This window comes from Crocuta crocuta, unplaced genomic scaffold, assembly GCF_008692635.1.
Source record: "Crocuta crocuta isolate KB4526 unplaced genomic scaffold, BGI_CrCroc_1.0 scaffold282, whole genome shotgun sequence".
Lineage (NCBI taxonomy): Eukaryota > Metazoa > Chordata > Mammalia > Carnivora > Hyaenidae > Crocuta > Crocuta crocuta.
In genome coordinates, this window is record NW_027529174.1 from 8,653,794 (window position 1) to 8,671,013 (window position 17,220).

Genomic DNA, 17,220 nt, shown 5'->3' on the forward strand with positions numbered 1-17,220 from the left:
GAGAATTTAGAGGCATTAAATAATTCCTTTAAAACATGCTAGCAAGTTTAGTTCTTATGGTCATAGTATGTGTGGTGTGTGTATGTGTGTGTGTGTGAGAGAGAGAGAGAGAAAAGAGTAACAGAATAAGAGGCTTTTGAAGGCATAAGCGCTTATAGATTTTCAAATTCATTTTATTTTAGATTATGCCATATTTTGCATTTCAGCTGCTAGTAGATAGTTTCACAGTTTGTCCACTTCAGAGCCACTTTGAGTTAAAATAAAACACAATAGTTGGGGCACCTTGGTGGCTCAGTAGGTTAAGTATCTGACTTCAGCTCAGGTCACGACCTCACAGTTTGTGTGTTCAAGCCCCGCATTGGGCTCTGGGCTGACAGCTCAGAGCCTGGAGCCTGCCTTGAGCTCTGTGTCTCCCTATCTCTCTGCTCCTCCTCCATTCATTATGTGTCTCTCAAAAATAAATCAAGTTAAAAAAATAAAATAAAAAATAAAACACAATAGAGAATAATGAATAGTATTTAAAATGGCTACCTACTAAAGAACATAGATTCCTTTGAAAAGCAACATGTAGTATGAAAGGAGACTTGACTAACAATTTGGAGATACAAAGTCCACTTCCAACTCTGACTCTATCTCGTTTTATGACTTTATGGAAATAACTTCACTTACCTGATTTTAATTCCAATATATAAATCTATATTTTTATTTTTACTGTTTTACTTTATATCACCATATATATAATATGTATAAATATATATGTATTTAACTGTGCTAAATATATATCACTATATATATGTATGCAAGTAATTTCTTAGATATATCATAAAAGTATGATGTCAGATATCTCTTATGGTATTAAGAATATGAATGATGGAGTTAGAATTGAGTTTTTAAAGTTTATTTATTTATTTTGAGAAAAAGGGAGAATTCACGCACACACATGCACGTGTGCATGGGAAGGGCAGAGAGATGGAGACAGAGAATCCCAAGCAAGCTCTGCACTGTCCGAGCAGAGATGGATGAGGGGATCGAACTCACAAATCATAAGATACAAGACCTGAGCCAAAAGCAAGAATCAGACACTTAAACGACTTAGCCACCCAGGCATCCCTGGAGTTAGACCTGAGTTTTAAAATTCACATTTCAGGGGTGCCTGGGTGGCTTAGTCGGTTAAGCATCCGACTTTCCCTTAGGTCATGATCTCGCGGTTCGTGGGTTTGAGCCCCGCGTCGGGCTCTGTGCTGACTGATAGCTCAGAGCCTGGAGCCTATTTCAGAGTCTGTATCTCCCTCTCTCTCTGACCCTCCCCTGCTCACGCTGTCTCTCTCTCCTAGAAATAAATAAAAATATTTTAAAAAAATAAAATAAAATTCACATTTCAATGATTGCAATAAACATCTTACAGAATAATAAAAATTAAATAACATGTCATTTATAAAATATCCATGGAATTGCAATAGCTATTTTGATTTCAGAATTAAAACCTAAATAAATTGAAATTTGGAAAAAAAATAATTAAAACCCAAATAATACAAACCTATTCACATAGTCATAGATTGAGACAAATAAAGAAATTTTTTCCAAAAAGGCTTAAGATTTTCTGTTAATATAGAATTTCATTTAAATATATGAAGTATCATTGTAAAAGGAATATAAAGTATCATTGTAAGAAAAACGTTGCTATAAAACTGCCCACTTAGATATGATTTTTAAAAAACTCTTTCATTTCTGTAGACAGAAGATGAATCCAAATAGGCTTACTAATAAAAGTACAGAATAAGTTGGGACGCCTGGGTGGCTTAGTCGGTTAAGTGTCCGACTTTCGCTTAGGTCATGATCTCGCGTTCGTGGGTTTGAGCCCCGCGTCGGGCTGTGTGCTGACTGCCAGCTCAGAGCCTGGAGCCTGTTTCAGTCTGTGACTCCCTCTCTCTCTGACCCTCCCCTGCTCACGCTGTCTCTCTCTCTCTCTCCTAGAAATAAATAAAACATTAAAAAAAAAATTAAAAGTACAGAATAAGTAATTTTAGCTTGTTGGAAAAAAGTTTATTTCATTCCTGTATCATGTAAACAGGTGCCTGTAACAATTCTCTATAGTTTACACATTTTTTCCTATAATAGGGTATATGGATTAATAAACATTTATTACTTTGAGGATAAAGACTTTAAACAAACAATCTTATATTTTTAATATAGTATTTGAATACACAGATTTAAAAACTTATTGAAGCATTGAAATGTTATCATCCACCATATTAAAATCTAAATTGAAGTTTTGGGAAAGCATACTCATTTCCCAGAGCAGAGGTAGAATTCATGAGTTAACCCAAGTTAAATGCCAGGCTAATGTAATTGAAATGCTCAAATAAGAGACAGGAAATCACAAAAATAGACTAAGATCAGACTGGGTTCAAAAGTTGATGGAAGCCAAAGAGCCTGGAATACTAAAGCGGTGGAGTGAGCGGTCCACAGTGATTCTAATGGACAGCAGATAGCTTATTCTGAATCCTTTAAAGAGCTGAAGTTTTTACTTTGTGGCTAGACATTCACTAATGACAGAATGTAAGAGCGTAGCTCTCTGAATCCGTGATTTCACTGAAGGCTTACCTACCTCTTGCCCCAGTATGCAGAATGTGTAAAGAGAACGCCTGATGTACTTTAGAGGCTTAGGCAACAAGCAAGTTGTAATAGGTGGAAAGAGAAAGGCAGGTAATGTGCTCATAGCAGCCAAGTGACTCCTATTGTGTTGATATAGAATGCAGGGCAAGGAATTGCTGAAAATAAAGCTGGATTAATTGCTAGAGTTCTTAATCTGAAGGATGGTAGGGCCCTGCCTTGGAAGACGATCTGTTAAAGTAAAAAAAAAAAGATTAATTGAATGAAAAACATGGGGCACCTGGGTGGCTCAGTCGGTTTAGTGTTTGATTTAAGCTTAGGTCATGATCTCATGGTTCATGGGTTTGAGCCCTGCATCAGGGTCTGTGCTGAAAGCTCGGAGCCTGGATTCTGCTTCAGATTCTGTGTCTCCCTCTCTCTCTGCGCCTCCCCGATTTGCACTCTATCTCTCTCAAAAATAATTAAATATGAAAATTATTAAAAAGAAAAAAGAAAAAACATGATCTAAATGAAGGATTTTGAAAAGAGAATAAAATTATTAGTACAGTCATTTGAAAAACTAGGTGAGGAACGTACTGGAATCAAAACAGAATTTGTAAAGGACCAAAACATGCATTCACTGTTTTTGCTTCTCTAACCTCTAATTTCTTGTCTAACAATTTACTTCTGGAAACTGCCTACCCACCACGGTCAGTCCTTATATGTTGGCCAAAGTTAGCTTGCTGACATTTTACAAGAAGCCTGTGACTCAGAGCCAATTTGTGCTACAATTAGAGGTCTAGGAATGAACTGAGAAAATAAAAACAGAGCTGATAACAGGAAACAAACCAAAATAAAGCAAAACAACAAAAAACAACCCTGGGAATAGGAGTGAGTAAAAACTAGTCCTAACTATATTGTCTAAATTACTGCTTGCAATTGGAAGAACAATTAAATATCACTTTTTAAAAGTCAGTTTGGATTGAGTTCTATCACTGTTTTTCAAATATTTTTAACATTTATTTATTTTTGAGAGACAGAGAATGAGCAGGAGAGAGGCAGAGAGAGAGGGAGACACAGAATCCGAAGCAGGCTCCAGGCTCTGAGCTGTCAGTACAGAGCCTGACATGGGGCTCTGAGCTGAAGTCGGACCCTCAACCGACTGAGCCACCTGGGCACCCTGGGTTCTATCACTTCTAAACAACCATGTCTAATATGAATATCCTGGTGAAAGTTCAGGGACCACAATGCTTTCTTTGGTATGGTCCTCTGAGTTCTCTTTCCCATTAGTAACATCTCATAAAACAATTCCTAGTTGTAGCTCCTGATACTATCATCATCTTTTAATATTTAAAATTCAGTTGTGCATGAGACTTAGAGAAAACAGAGGACACTCCCCTCTGGAGTCACAATATCTGTTAGCCAGTCATCTCCAGGTTCCCTAAAGGGACAGCATCATCTAACTGATAATCTCAAATGCATATAAGAACTGTTATTCCTTTCCGTGTATCCAATAACTCAAAGTAGGTCAATTTTCTATCTGTAGTTCTCAGGCCCTTTATTTGATCTATTATTCAGCTACTCTGGTAGTACCTCTTCACAAGACATAGTATATTCAAGTATTACTAGAAGCTTTGCAAGTCTGTGCCATTGTTTTGAAGGTAGTCTGTAAATGCTTTTTGGATCTTGAAAATTTCTACTTTTTTTTGGTATACAATATAACATAGCAGTTGAAATGTACACATACCTGACTCATTCTTATTTTTAATTCTGGTTCCATATGAACTTCTGTGTCACCACTGTGGGCAAGGTACTCAGTATCTGTAGACCTCAGCCTTCTTATCTGTATAATTAGTACAATAATAGCACCATTTAATACGACTGTCATGACCAAATGTATAAATAACTGAAAATAATTTAGCACCATGTCTAAAACATGCCCAGAGGCAAATGAATTTTAGCTATTTAAGAAACCATATTATTTGTGTCTGAATATGGTCCTAAAGAATTATTCCCAACAAAAAAGAAATGGACCTCATTTAACAACATGAGAATTGTACAGTAAAATGTAAAGTAAATGGTTCCATTTCAGGTGATTTTATGAAGCCTCAAGTAACATAAATATGAAGGTAGGAAATTAGAAGAAAAACCTTTTATATAATAATTGATTTATTGAGGGGCACCTGGGTGGCTCAGTCAGTTACAGGTCTGACTTCAGCTCAGGTCATGATCTCACCATTCTCGAGTTTGAGCCCCTCATTGGGCTTTGTGCTGACAACTCAGAGTTTGGAGCCTGTTTCAGATTCTGTGTCTCCCTCTCTCTCTCTGCCCATCCCACACTCACGCTCTGTCTCAAAAATAAACATTAAAAAATAGTAATTGATTTGTTGAAAAACTCTAAGGACCTATCCATACAAATGCACAAAATTACAATGATATAAAATGAATATACATATGATTAATGTTGGGAAATAAATCAAAGGAAATTAAAACCATTTATGTGTTATGGTGGCAGGCTTACAATGGAACTTATTTTTTAAAATGTCTTTTAGTTTTCCAATGTTTTAAACATGCTTCTGGTGTTACAGTATGTGAATACTTACTTCTTTGTTGAATAAGTACCAAGTAGCATAGTTTTACATCAATGACTTTTTCTAGATCATTCGTGTTCATGTGTGTTTATTTTAGGGGTCATCTGTAAACCTAATTAAAAAGAACTTGTCCTGAATATCTAAGTGTTCAATTTTAGTAACTCTGAAAAACGAAGTCTAAAGATGCAAAACAAAATAAGACACCTGCTATTTCCCAGAAGGATCCTTTTCTGTCAAGCTCTAGCATACTTAATCTTTCTCCAATTGTATTTTGGATTACTTTTGTGGATGAAACTTGAAAAAAGAAATTAAATACCAAAGCATGCATAGCTAGATGATTCTTTAATTTAACATTTTTAAACATTTTAATTATAAGATTAGAGTTTTCCTAAATTCCATTCAAAGTATTTTAATCCTTTGATTCTTCAGGTATTATAGAATAATTTAGGTTCATATTCAATCAGTCTATTTAAAGCTTTCACTCACATTATGATTTCTCTGTACAAAATGGAAAAAATAAAGTGGAGGATGCAATAGCTCTCACGGATCCAAACACATGGCATGTTCATTCCTGCCCTCTTTAGCTTTGCACTCTCTGCTTGTCGTATTCCATTCTTCCTTCCTCTTTTCTTGCTGGTTATTCTTTCATAATCCTCATTTGAACTATTTCATTTAATTTTTTCTTTATTCTGTATGAGATTGATATCCAGGAATGATGGGGAAAAAATCCTATTTGGAGATATACTTGTGGTTTAAGAGGACATGGTGCTTGTGGAAAGATTATGGACTTACGTGCATTCTTTTAATTACTTTATCGTGAATTGGAGATGACTGTTTAGAAGAACACATCAAGAAGGGACCAGAATAATCACCTAGCATTACGTACATGTGCCATGTATCAAAGAAATATTTAAGTAGAAATAAACAATGATAAGCTATTCTTGATACTGGGGACAATTCACTGAGAGGGAGAAGGACCTACTGAATGTTTCACTGGGTTTTAGCAGATTCTAGTATATAAGTCTTACTTAAGAAGCATTGATCCTGTAAGTAAGAAAAAGTATTTCTTGGCCAGAAATCAGGAGTTTCTCTCTCTAAAAAGTTGCTACGTATAGAAATTCCATGGATGGTTTCCAGGATTTCCATGAGCCAGATGTATGTGTCTATCTCTCTTTAATTTGGAAATTGCTTACATGAAAGTATGATTTTTGTCAATGTCCTAAAGGTATTTATGTACTTATTCTAAACAAAAATATGTGGTATGAGATACAATTTTAATTCACATGCATTCTTATTTTCTTATTATGCATTATTATGAAAGCAAACCCAAAGATTCACATAACTGAAATCACTTTCTTAGTTGAGTCCAAATTGGTTTTGTATCTTTGCATAATCTTGTCTTTGTTTTTCAGGCAGTGGAAACTTATTTTTATAAGAACAAATAAATAAGTGCAAGGCCATATTTTTCTGTGTCTGTGTTTTTAAAAAAGCATTTTCTGGGGCACCTGGGCGGCTCACTTGGCTGAGCTTCTGACTCTTGGTTTTGGCTCAGGTCTTCCCAGAGTTCCGAGATCAAGTCCTGAGTCAGGCTCCGCACTGATTATGGAGCCTGCTTGGGATTCTGTCTCACCCTCTCTCTCTGCTCTCCCCCAAATTAAAGAAATAAACATTCAAAAATCATTTTCCAATGTAATAGAGTAAATTATATGTTGAAAATCCACGTAAGTATAATTATTTTGGAGTTCTTTGTACATTTAAATAGTTTCTCAAGGGGCGCCTGGGTGGCTCAGTCGGTTTAGCATCCAACTTCAGCTCAGGTCATATTCTCGCGTTTCGTGGGTTCGAGCCCCTCCTCGGGCTCTGTGCTGACAGCCAGCTCAGAGCCTGGAGCCTGTTTCAGATTCTGTATCTCCCTCTCTCTCTCTGACCCTCCCCTGCTCACGCTCTCTCTCGCTCTCTCTTGCTCTCTCTCAGAAATAAATAAAACATTAAAAAGTTTTTAAATAGTTTCTCAAAATTTACATAATACCCAGAAAGTTAACAACTGTTGCTATAAGTGACTGGACTGTATTCCTGACATCCTACGCTGAGAAGCAGAACATCGCATGTAATTGTCACAGTCATTCAGTCTAACAGATCTGTTAATAAATACGTGCAGGTATGTAAATATGCAACTAAGTGAGCACAAATTATTTAATGACTTTAGGCTACATAAACATAGGCAAAAACAGCACTATGATAATCTCAGTCTGATTATGTGGGTATAATTTAATAACATCTTTACTGAGATACAATTTATATATCATGTAATTCATCCACTTAAACTGGACAATTCGATTGTTTTCAGCATATTCACAGATATGTACCTTCACCACCCCAGTCAATAAGAGAACATTCCATAATCTGAAAAACAAAACAAAACAAAACAAAAAAAAAACCACCATGCCCTTTAGCTATCATCCTCTTATCCTCTATCCCTAAGAAACCATCGTTCTAATTTCAGTCTTTATAAATTTGCCTATTCTGGACATTTCATATAAACAGCAAGTGGTCTTTGGTTTTCATGATTCATCCATGTTATAGCATATATTAAGACTTTATTCATAATATCCCATTGTATGATCATACCACATTTGTTTATCAACTCATCAATTGATAGGCTTTGGGGTTGTTTCCAACTTTGGGCTATTGCGAGTAATGTTTCTATAGATATTTGTGCACGATCTCTGTGGGCACAGATATTTTCATTTATGTCGGGTATATACCTAGTAGTGGAAGGCTTCAAAAGCCTCAATCAAGAAAGTGAAAAGATAATCCACCGAATGTGAGAAAATGTTTTCAAATCACATATCTGATAAGCAGCCTGAGTCTAATAAATAAATAACTCTTATAATTCAATAATAAAAGAACAAATAACCAAATCAAAAAGGAATAAAGAATACGAATAGACATTTCTCCGAAAAAAGATATACAAAATGGTCACTAAGCACATGAAAACGTGCTTTGACATCATTCAGTCATCAGGAAAATGCAAATCGAAACCACAATGAGACACAACATCGCACCCACTAGAATGACTATAACTAAAAATTATGATGATAACCAATATCAGCAAAATGTGGTACATCAATCAGAAGATGCATATATTGCTAAAGAGAATGTAAATGGTGCCACCACTTTGGAAAATAGTCTGATGGTTCCTCAAACCATTAGAGTTACCATATAACCACATGTTTTAAGATTATTTTCAGCTACCTCTGATAATAAACTCATGAATTATTTTCACAACAACTGCATCTTTGTCAGTCTGTATCTTCAGGATAATTGATGGAAAACATCTGTGGCAAATTATCATATAAGAAATGCTTTTCATCTTGTGTAATGTGGTTTTCTACCAGTTAAATGAATGAGACCCTGAAGAATTCACTGGCCAAATTAACTTCCCATCCCTGCATAATTTATAACAGGATAAAGTAATCAGATATAGCTGTTTCAGGATTTGGGGAAAGATAGATCTGCAGGTGAATCAGAACAAAAGTTGGTGGGAACTGATTGTAATAAAAGGAGATTCTTAATTATAAACAAAAATCACATTTAAATTCCCCATTGATTTATAAAATTTTGCCTCTGGTCTCACGTACTCCATGGCAATCTACCCAGATTCCTTTACAGTATTTTTCACATCTTCCATAACCCAATATCAGCCATCACAATTCATTAAAGCACCACTGCACCAGAATCCTTTTGATTTTCCTTTCAGACTCTGTCCTCTCTTATCCATACCAAATATCACAGTGCAAATCATCCTCAAGTGTTTCTTTGCCTGTTAACTGTCCATAAATTCAAAATAAAGCCTCTATAAGGTCTTGCAACCATTAACTATTTCTTATTTCTCTCTGTACTTTAATCATGCAAAGATATTAGGAACCTCATATATAGCCCTTTATATATTTGAAAATAATACATATGCCATGTTTGTTTTCCTTCATTCAAATTTTTATCTGAATTTTTTAAAGAAAGGCTTAACTGATTTTTTTTTATGTACTTGATGTGACAAAGATTGATAGCAGTGTGTCAAAGACTACCAGTTTGCTATTCAGGGCATAAAAGTTCGAGACCACTGTATCTGCATTTAGGATTATAATATTCATTAATATAGAATAATCCTTGTTTCATATACCATTTTCCCCCTTAAATACCACTTCAATACATGTTAAAATTACAATCCTGCTTTCCTTTGTCAGGTTACTCATTATTTTTCCTAGTTGCCAATACCATAGCAATTTTTTTTACATTTTTCCCCTTCATTGCTCATGAACATTTTAATTGGAATTTCAAAGACATTAAAACTGCTACTGATTACTTGACATTCTGGGTCTGAACCCAGAAAACACTGCTGTTCAATATACACTTCAGTATGAGGTTTTTAACTCATTTTTCTAACTCTCCACAAATTTTCAGATTTTATATAAAAATGTCATATCTCCTATACACTTCTTTTCTTTATAGAGCGTATAATTCTATCATAACTTACAAAGAAAAAAAAGCACTTAGAATACTTGTCAGAAAATATAAACTCAAGTTGTCTGCACTCCAGGACCCATCAAAAGCTTGGAGAGAAGTTATATTTAGAGAAGTTTGTGTAGAGGTGCTGAAGAATCCTCCCCTGCTCTCCCATTGGGAGGCATATTCTTCAGTTGAGTGCATAACTGAATAGAAATATAGATCCTCACAGAATCACTTTGCAGGAATCATATCTAATGGTCAAATCTTGACTTCTTTAATTAGTAAAAGGGATGGTAGTCTGAAAGTCACTTTCAGACTTGATACAGAATTATTTCCAAAGGCGTTACCAGAAAACAACATTAGAAAATGTTCCCCAATGACAATGAGAAAATTAATTTATAACCAAATCCAATCAAAATTTCATCTCTGAAAAAAAATCATTACTGAGTAATTGATATCATTTAGTTTCCTTTATTGTTTTTGCTAGCAGTAAGTTTATAGCCAAAATTTTTGTTTGTCCATTGTGTTAGAGAAGGGATATGCAGGTAGAGAGTATTGGAAGTTCCATAAACCAAGCTGAGTGGCAATCTTGAACATTTGTTATTATCTTGCTGGATCTGTGAGCAAATAGAATTAAAATGTGTCTGTTGAAAAACATAAAAAAAAAAAAAACCTTAGGGGCGACTGGGTGGCTCAGTTAGTTAAGCGATCGACTTCGGCTCAGGTAAATCTCACACAGTTTGTGGGTTCGAGCCCCGCGTCAGATTTTGTGCTGACAGCTAGTTCAGAGCCTGGAGCTTGTCTTCAGATTCTGCATCTCTCTCTACCTGACCCTCCCCTGCTCATGCTGTCTCTCTCTGAATCTCAAAAATAAATTAAAAAAAAACATAAAAAAAATGTGTCTGTTGAAACAATGGAATTAAAATATATCAGTTGGAAAGCATGACAGGCTAAAGCCATCATCTAGACCTGATAGGATATCTTTAAAAGGGAAATAAAATAAATATGTGATATGATCTTGAGTTTTTATCTGGAATTATATAAGAAAAATATTGTCATGCTAACTACTTTTTAAAAAATTTTTTAAGTTTATTTATTTTGAAAGACAGAGAGAGCAGAGGAGGGGCAAAGAGAGGGAAAGAGAGAATCCCAGGCAGTCTCCATTCTGTCAGTGCAAAGCCTAATATGCTGGCTACTTTGTAATATCTCCGTTGGAAAATAAGAGAAAGTCTTCTCTCATAAATCCAAGTGAAGAAGGAAAATTGTTGTTCTGTGTCATCAGCATCAATCAGTGCAAAAGAGGGACATAGGTCACCTTAAGAGAAAGAAGCACTGGGCATGTTCCATCCACGGAGCTTTCTGTGTGTACCTTCTAATATGCCATATGTTCAATTCTTTTAGAGCTTTCAACTCTTATTTTTTTTTTTTGTAACAAAAGTTATGTGAAGGTGGTCTCTCTGTCAAAATATCTTTATTTTTTTTATTTTTTTAATTTTTTTTTACAAATAGTTTATTGTCAAATTGGTTTCCACATANGTCCGTTGATGGACACTTAGGTAGAGCTTTCAACTCTTCAAAGACCAGAGATCTTGCAATTATAAAGCTAGCAAGCAAATTTTGGTAAAATATTGTTACTTAAATTTATTCTGTGTAAAATAAAATCTCTCTAAGTATTCCAAAATTTCCATTTACTGACAGGAAGAATACTTAATTAAAATGTTGAATAATTTTGAAACTTTGCTTTTCATGTTATATAGACCATTGTTAAAATGTAGTGTAAGAGTTCTATTTCTTTGCTACTGTTTTTTTGTATTGAATTAGCTTTTAAAACATGAGATATTTTTTAAAAATCTACCAGCAAAATCCAAGGAGAAAGTTTATGTTTCCCATTAAATCGGAAGAATGTTATGGAACATACCAGGCCACACTTGTGCCTGATAATGGTAAACTATAAAACCAAGGTCATGGAACTAGAAGCTGACCAAATGAGAAATATTACCTCATTTTGGGGTGCCTCAGTCAGTTAATCATCTGACTTCAGCTCAGGTCATAATCTCGAGGTTCTTGAGTTCAAGCCCTGTGTTGGACTTTGTACTGACAGTTTGGAGCCTGGAGCCTGGTTTAGATTCTGTGTCTCCCTCTCTCTCTCTGTTTGTCTCCCACTTGGCACTCTTTCTCTCAAAAATAAATAAACATTTAACAAAATTAAAAAAAGAAATATTATAGCATTTAAATATATAAATATGTTAAATAAAATGAAATAAAGTAAAATAACTTTGTTAAATAAAAGGACCTCGTGTCCAAGCACTCGTATTTAATTGCAAATCATTGGCAGTGTCTTTTCATGGTTCTTGTCTAAGGCTTTTAAAAGGTGGCCATGAAAAAGTGTGAATCATCTCTGTATTTCTGAATAAGACTTACCTAAATTAAAGAAAAGGCATCACCACTTATAACAAAAACTAACAAAACAATGTTTCATGTGTTAGGTTTTAAAAGAAATGGTCTAGAATAATAGACAAATCTTAATATCACAGAATGAAGTGCTATTTTGTTGAACTATGTACAGTTTAAAAAAGCTGGAGAAAGTTGGGACACCTTCAAATGTAGCAATTTGTTTTCTGGAATCAAGGAAGGATGTCTATTATGAATAGGAGGGGAGAACAGTGATCTATCCTCAGTCAAGATTCACTACTTTCACTCATTCCCAGGTCTATTTCAAAGATTAAATGATTTACACTCAACCTGTAGATGATGTCAGATTCCCTGTATAATTAAATATCAGAAAAATCAAGAATAGGCTTTAAGAAGAATATGACCAAAGACCAGATAGTACATAAACCATTTTTTAAAAATCCATAATATAACATAAAAATAAAGTCCAAACAATCTGGTTATAGATGACTGAGGGATAAAAGTGAATGTTCCATCAAGCTAGGACGTACTGAATTGGCAGCATCCCAACTGAGACTGGGATTTCAGTTATGATACTCTTGTGACTGTTTTAAAATAATATTTGGAATCACAGAAATATTAATATGTTATGCGGATTATAATAATATAGCAATTCAAAGTACTGTGTTCATGAGAACAATCTTGGTAATGAAAAACTTTTAAGTTAAAACAATATAGGAAGTAACAAAGGAAAATCTCCTTCCACATCTCATCCAGATCAACTAAAGAGAGATATCCCAATTTTCTACAACAGCCTAGAAAGAGACAAATGATAAAAAATTGCTTATAGATTTTAGAATAAAAATGGCCTTCAAAACTATAATAAGCTTATGGATTAATTAATGAAATTCAAGTAATTTCACTACCAGGTCTGGAACCGAAGAATTTGTTATCAAACAAACTATCCTAAAAGAAAAACAAAAAACAGCTAAAGAAAGTTATTGAGATGGAAAGGAAATGATAAAGTAAGGAATCTTGGAACATCAAAATGGATGAAATCACAATGTAAAAAGTGAAAATCCAAGTAAATATAATAAACTCATGAATTTTCTCAGTTATGTTTGACTGCAAAAGAAAACTTATGTCATCTGATGGATTCTTGAGTATGTAGAAGAAATGTTAAGACAACTGTTTTAAACTGGGAAAATGTAAAAGGACTTAAAGGGACATAAATTTTCTACATTTCACTCAAAATGATGAACATTAATAATTGTGACAAATTATATATGGATAATGTAATACATAGAGCAACTATTAAACATCTGCACAAAGAGATACACCCAGAAATAATATAGGTAAATCAAAATGAAATTGTAAAAAAAGAAATTATGAAAATCCATAGGAAAACAGAAAGAATAAAAACATAGAAATGAATAACAAAAGAAACAAACCTAAGAAATAAAATGGCTCACTCAAGCTCTAATCAATAATTACATTAAGCGTAAATGTTCTAAATACACCATGTAAAAGTCAGGGATTGGCAAATTGAATTTAAAAACCCACATAATTCATCTACATGCTGTGTACAAGAAACTCACTTAAAATAATGATACAAGGGATATTGATGCAGACTCTGAATTCATTAAACCCAACAAATATTAGAGGCATGGAGATGAATTGCAGTTACATACTAGTTTATTGAATGTATATGGTTTATTGATTGCTCTTAATAGTGTAACATTCAACCTTAAGGGGAAAACTAAGTATATTCTTCTTAAGTATCCCAGAACATGTTAACACCTTTTATCTCTGTTCTTTCTCATGGTTAAGACTGTCCAACATTTGGTTATCTCTGCCTTTTTCCCCTCCAAATTTAGACATTCTCATTAGTTTTATACAGTAAACATTTTCTTATAATTACTCACATACTTATTTTCTTTCTATTTGTTTAATTGTATATTTTCTCAGGCATCATTTACCACTTTTTGGATACATACCCTTTAAAAGTTATTTTAGCAAGGGGGTGCCTGGGTGGCTCAGTCTATTAAGTGTGTCTGATCCTTGATTTTGGCTCAGGTCATGACTCAGGGTTTGTGGGTTCCAGCCCCATGTCAGGCTCTGTGCTAACAGTGTACAGCCTGCTTGGGAGTCTCTTTCCTCTGTCTCTGTCCCTTGACCGATTGCTCTCTCTGTCTCTCTGTCAAAATAAATAAATAAACTTTAAAAAACTTTTTTAAAGTTATTTTAGCAAACTCCATCATAGTAAATTGTTAGTTTCTTTTAGTATAAAATGTTATATTCCATTTTAATTCATGAATTAGTATTAGGCTGAGGTTATAGTGTGAAAATTTCCTTCTTTCTGAAAATTTGATATTATTCTACTGTCTTTTCACTTTCACTGTTGCTATAGACAATATTTGTATTGATTTGTTATTTTTTAAGGATAAACTGTCTATATAATTTGGATATTTTAATATAACTCTGATTTTAACATTCTGTAGTCTTACTATTATGTCGCTTACATTTTATTTTACTTATGCTGCTTAGTGTTTTTGAAACTATAAATTAAAATATATTATCATTTTTGGAAATATTTCACTTCAAATATTTTCTCTTTCACAGTCTCTCTTTTCTATTTTGGGACTCTGATGTCATATATATTCCATCCTCTATGTCTTTTAATTTTATTTCATATTTTCTACCTCTTTTACTTTTAAGTCTTAAGTTCTGAAAAAATGTCTTTGAACGTAAGTTCCAGTTCATTAATTCTTTATCTTTACACTTAAAATATCAAATTTGGGGGGCATTTGGGTGGCTCAGTCAGTTTAGCATCCAACTTTGGCTAGGGTCATGATCTCATGATCCATGGGTTTGAGTCCCACATCAGGCTCTGTGCTGACAGCTCAGAGACCGCATCCTGCTTTGGATTCTGTGTCTCCCTCTTTCTCTGCCCCTCCCTCACTTATGCTCTGTCTCTCTCTCTCAACAATAAATAAACATTAAAAAAAATTTTAATGTCATTTTTTTTACTCTTTCCTGCAAGGCTTATGGTTTTCTTAAATATGCCTTGTTTTTTCTAGTTGGATTCCACCTTCTAGATACTTACACAAAATATTTTTATATTTCCTACCCAATATTTCCATTACTTCATTTTGAATTAGCTCTAATTCTAATTAAGCAGATAGTATATTAGAAGCTCAAATAGACTCTTTAAGTCCAACCTTAAGATCTCATTAATTCTAAATTGTTAACACCATATCATTTTTCTACATTTTTAAGATTTTTTAAAAAATAATAAATTTTGATTTTCTTATGGTTCTTTTGTCATATTTAAAGATAAATTATCTAATATTCATAGATATATTAGCACTAGATTTAAAAATTCCCAACATTTTCCCAAAATTCCAAATTCCTCAATTTTTTCAAGTGAGACCTCTCACCATAAATTGGTGAAATTATTGACCCAGTTTTTCAATATTTAAACCATATAGTGTGTGTGTGTGTGTGTGTGTGTGTGTGCTGACAAATGGTCCCCCAGGCTAGAAGAACTCCTCACAGGACTCTCATACGTTAATAATCACAGATTTCACATTTTATAATGAAAGATACAAAGCAAAAGGAAATCAGCAAAAGGAAAATGCACATGGGACAAAATCCAGAGGAAACCAGGCACAATCTTGCAGAAGGCCTCTCCTATGGAGTCAGGCAGAATGTGCTTAATTCCTTCAGTAACCAGTTGTGACAATAAATATGAAATGCTTTCTACCAGAGAAACTCACCAGAACACAGTGTCTATAGAGTTTTTCCTTGAGGCCATTCATATAGGCACCCTTTGTCTAGCATGTACCACATTTCAAGACTCTCAGTAGGAAATAGGTATTCAGCAGAAAACCACTTTTTAAATAGAGTTTATGTACTCTGAGTCATTCTCATCATCCCAGGTATGATTTTTCCCATGATTGAAGTTTCTAGACATCTTTAGTAAAAGGATAACTCTGCTAGCAGATCTTTTTCAAGATAGCAGTCACAGGTCTTCAGTGTTAACTATTTTCTGCACTTGTTTGTATGTGTATTCTATGTTCCCACTTTAATTCCAGTGAGAAAAAAGAGAAAAGAAGAGAAGAGAATTTTCATGCATTCCCAAAGCATATTTACAAAACCATTGTGTATATATATATATACACACACAAATATATACATATACACCCATATGTCCTCAGTTCTCTCTTAATACTCCAGATAGTTCTGTTTAAAACCAATTGCTCTGCTTGTGGGTCCTATTCCATCTACTCTCATTCCTCCCTCTCACTATTCTTAGCATACGAACATCATAGAATATTGATATCTGAAATTCAAACAAAAAATCCTTATACTTAGTAAGTATAATAAGAATCCCATTGCCAAATCATCTTTAGATCATTAGAATAAATTCCACATGATTAAATATTCCTTTGCTAAAGGAGATTTTCTTACTTTTAAAGATTAATACTCAATCCCTTACAAAGGTAGCATTTGCATTATCTAATTACCTAATTGAAATATAATAAAATGATAATATTTCATACATACATATATGTTCATACATATTCCACTTAAACCCTTTAAAATGAAACAAAATTAAGTTCAAATCATGGCTCTGTCATCAAGTGATCAGATTTTTTTTAACAGGAAAAAAAAGTGAACACAGTCCCCCGCTACCACAAATTATTCAGGCACGTTTCCCACATTTAGAGAAATCACAGGGTTCAGCACATTGAAAGTGCAATGGATAAGCCTTGCCCTTGAAAAACGACCTTCATGACCATGGTATCTCCTCTGCCAAGTATTTCTCTCCTTTTTAAAATTTATTTTATTTACTTTGAGAGAGGGTGGGTGGGGACAGGGAAGAGAGAGAGGGAGAGAGAGAATCCAAAGAAGGGTCTGCTCTATCAGTGCTGAGCCAGATGCAGGGCTCAATCCTATGAACTGTGAGTTCATGACCTGAGCCAAAATCAGGAGTTGGACACTAAGCGACCCAGGTGCCATAAGTCATCAGATCTCTTAGTTTGAAAAATTTATATTTAACTTTTTTAAACTTCAAATCTTATAACATGAAAATACTTTTTCATGAAAATTATTTTGTGTACACGTTTGTGAGTGT

At 34.1% G+C, this 17,220-nt stretch overlaps 1 non-coding gene across 1 annotated transcript; it reads right to left on the reverse strand.

Moving 5' to 3' along the window:
• Positions 1-16,746: 16,746 nt before the first annotated feature.
• LOC144226412 (U1 spliceosomal RNA) lies at positions 16,747-16,910 on the reverse strand. The gene has a single exon (XR_013333629.1). It is a non-coding gene; the product is annotated as a U1 spliceosomal RNA (small nuclear RNA).
• Between the last annotated feature and the right edge of the window lie 310 nt (positions 16,911-17,220).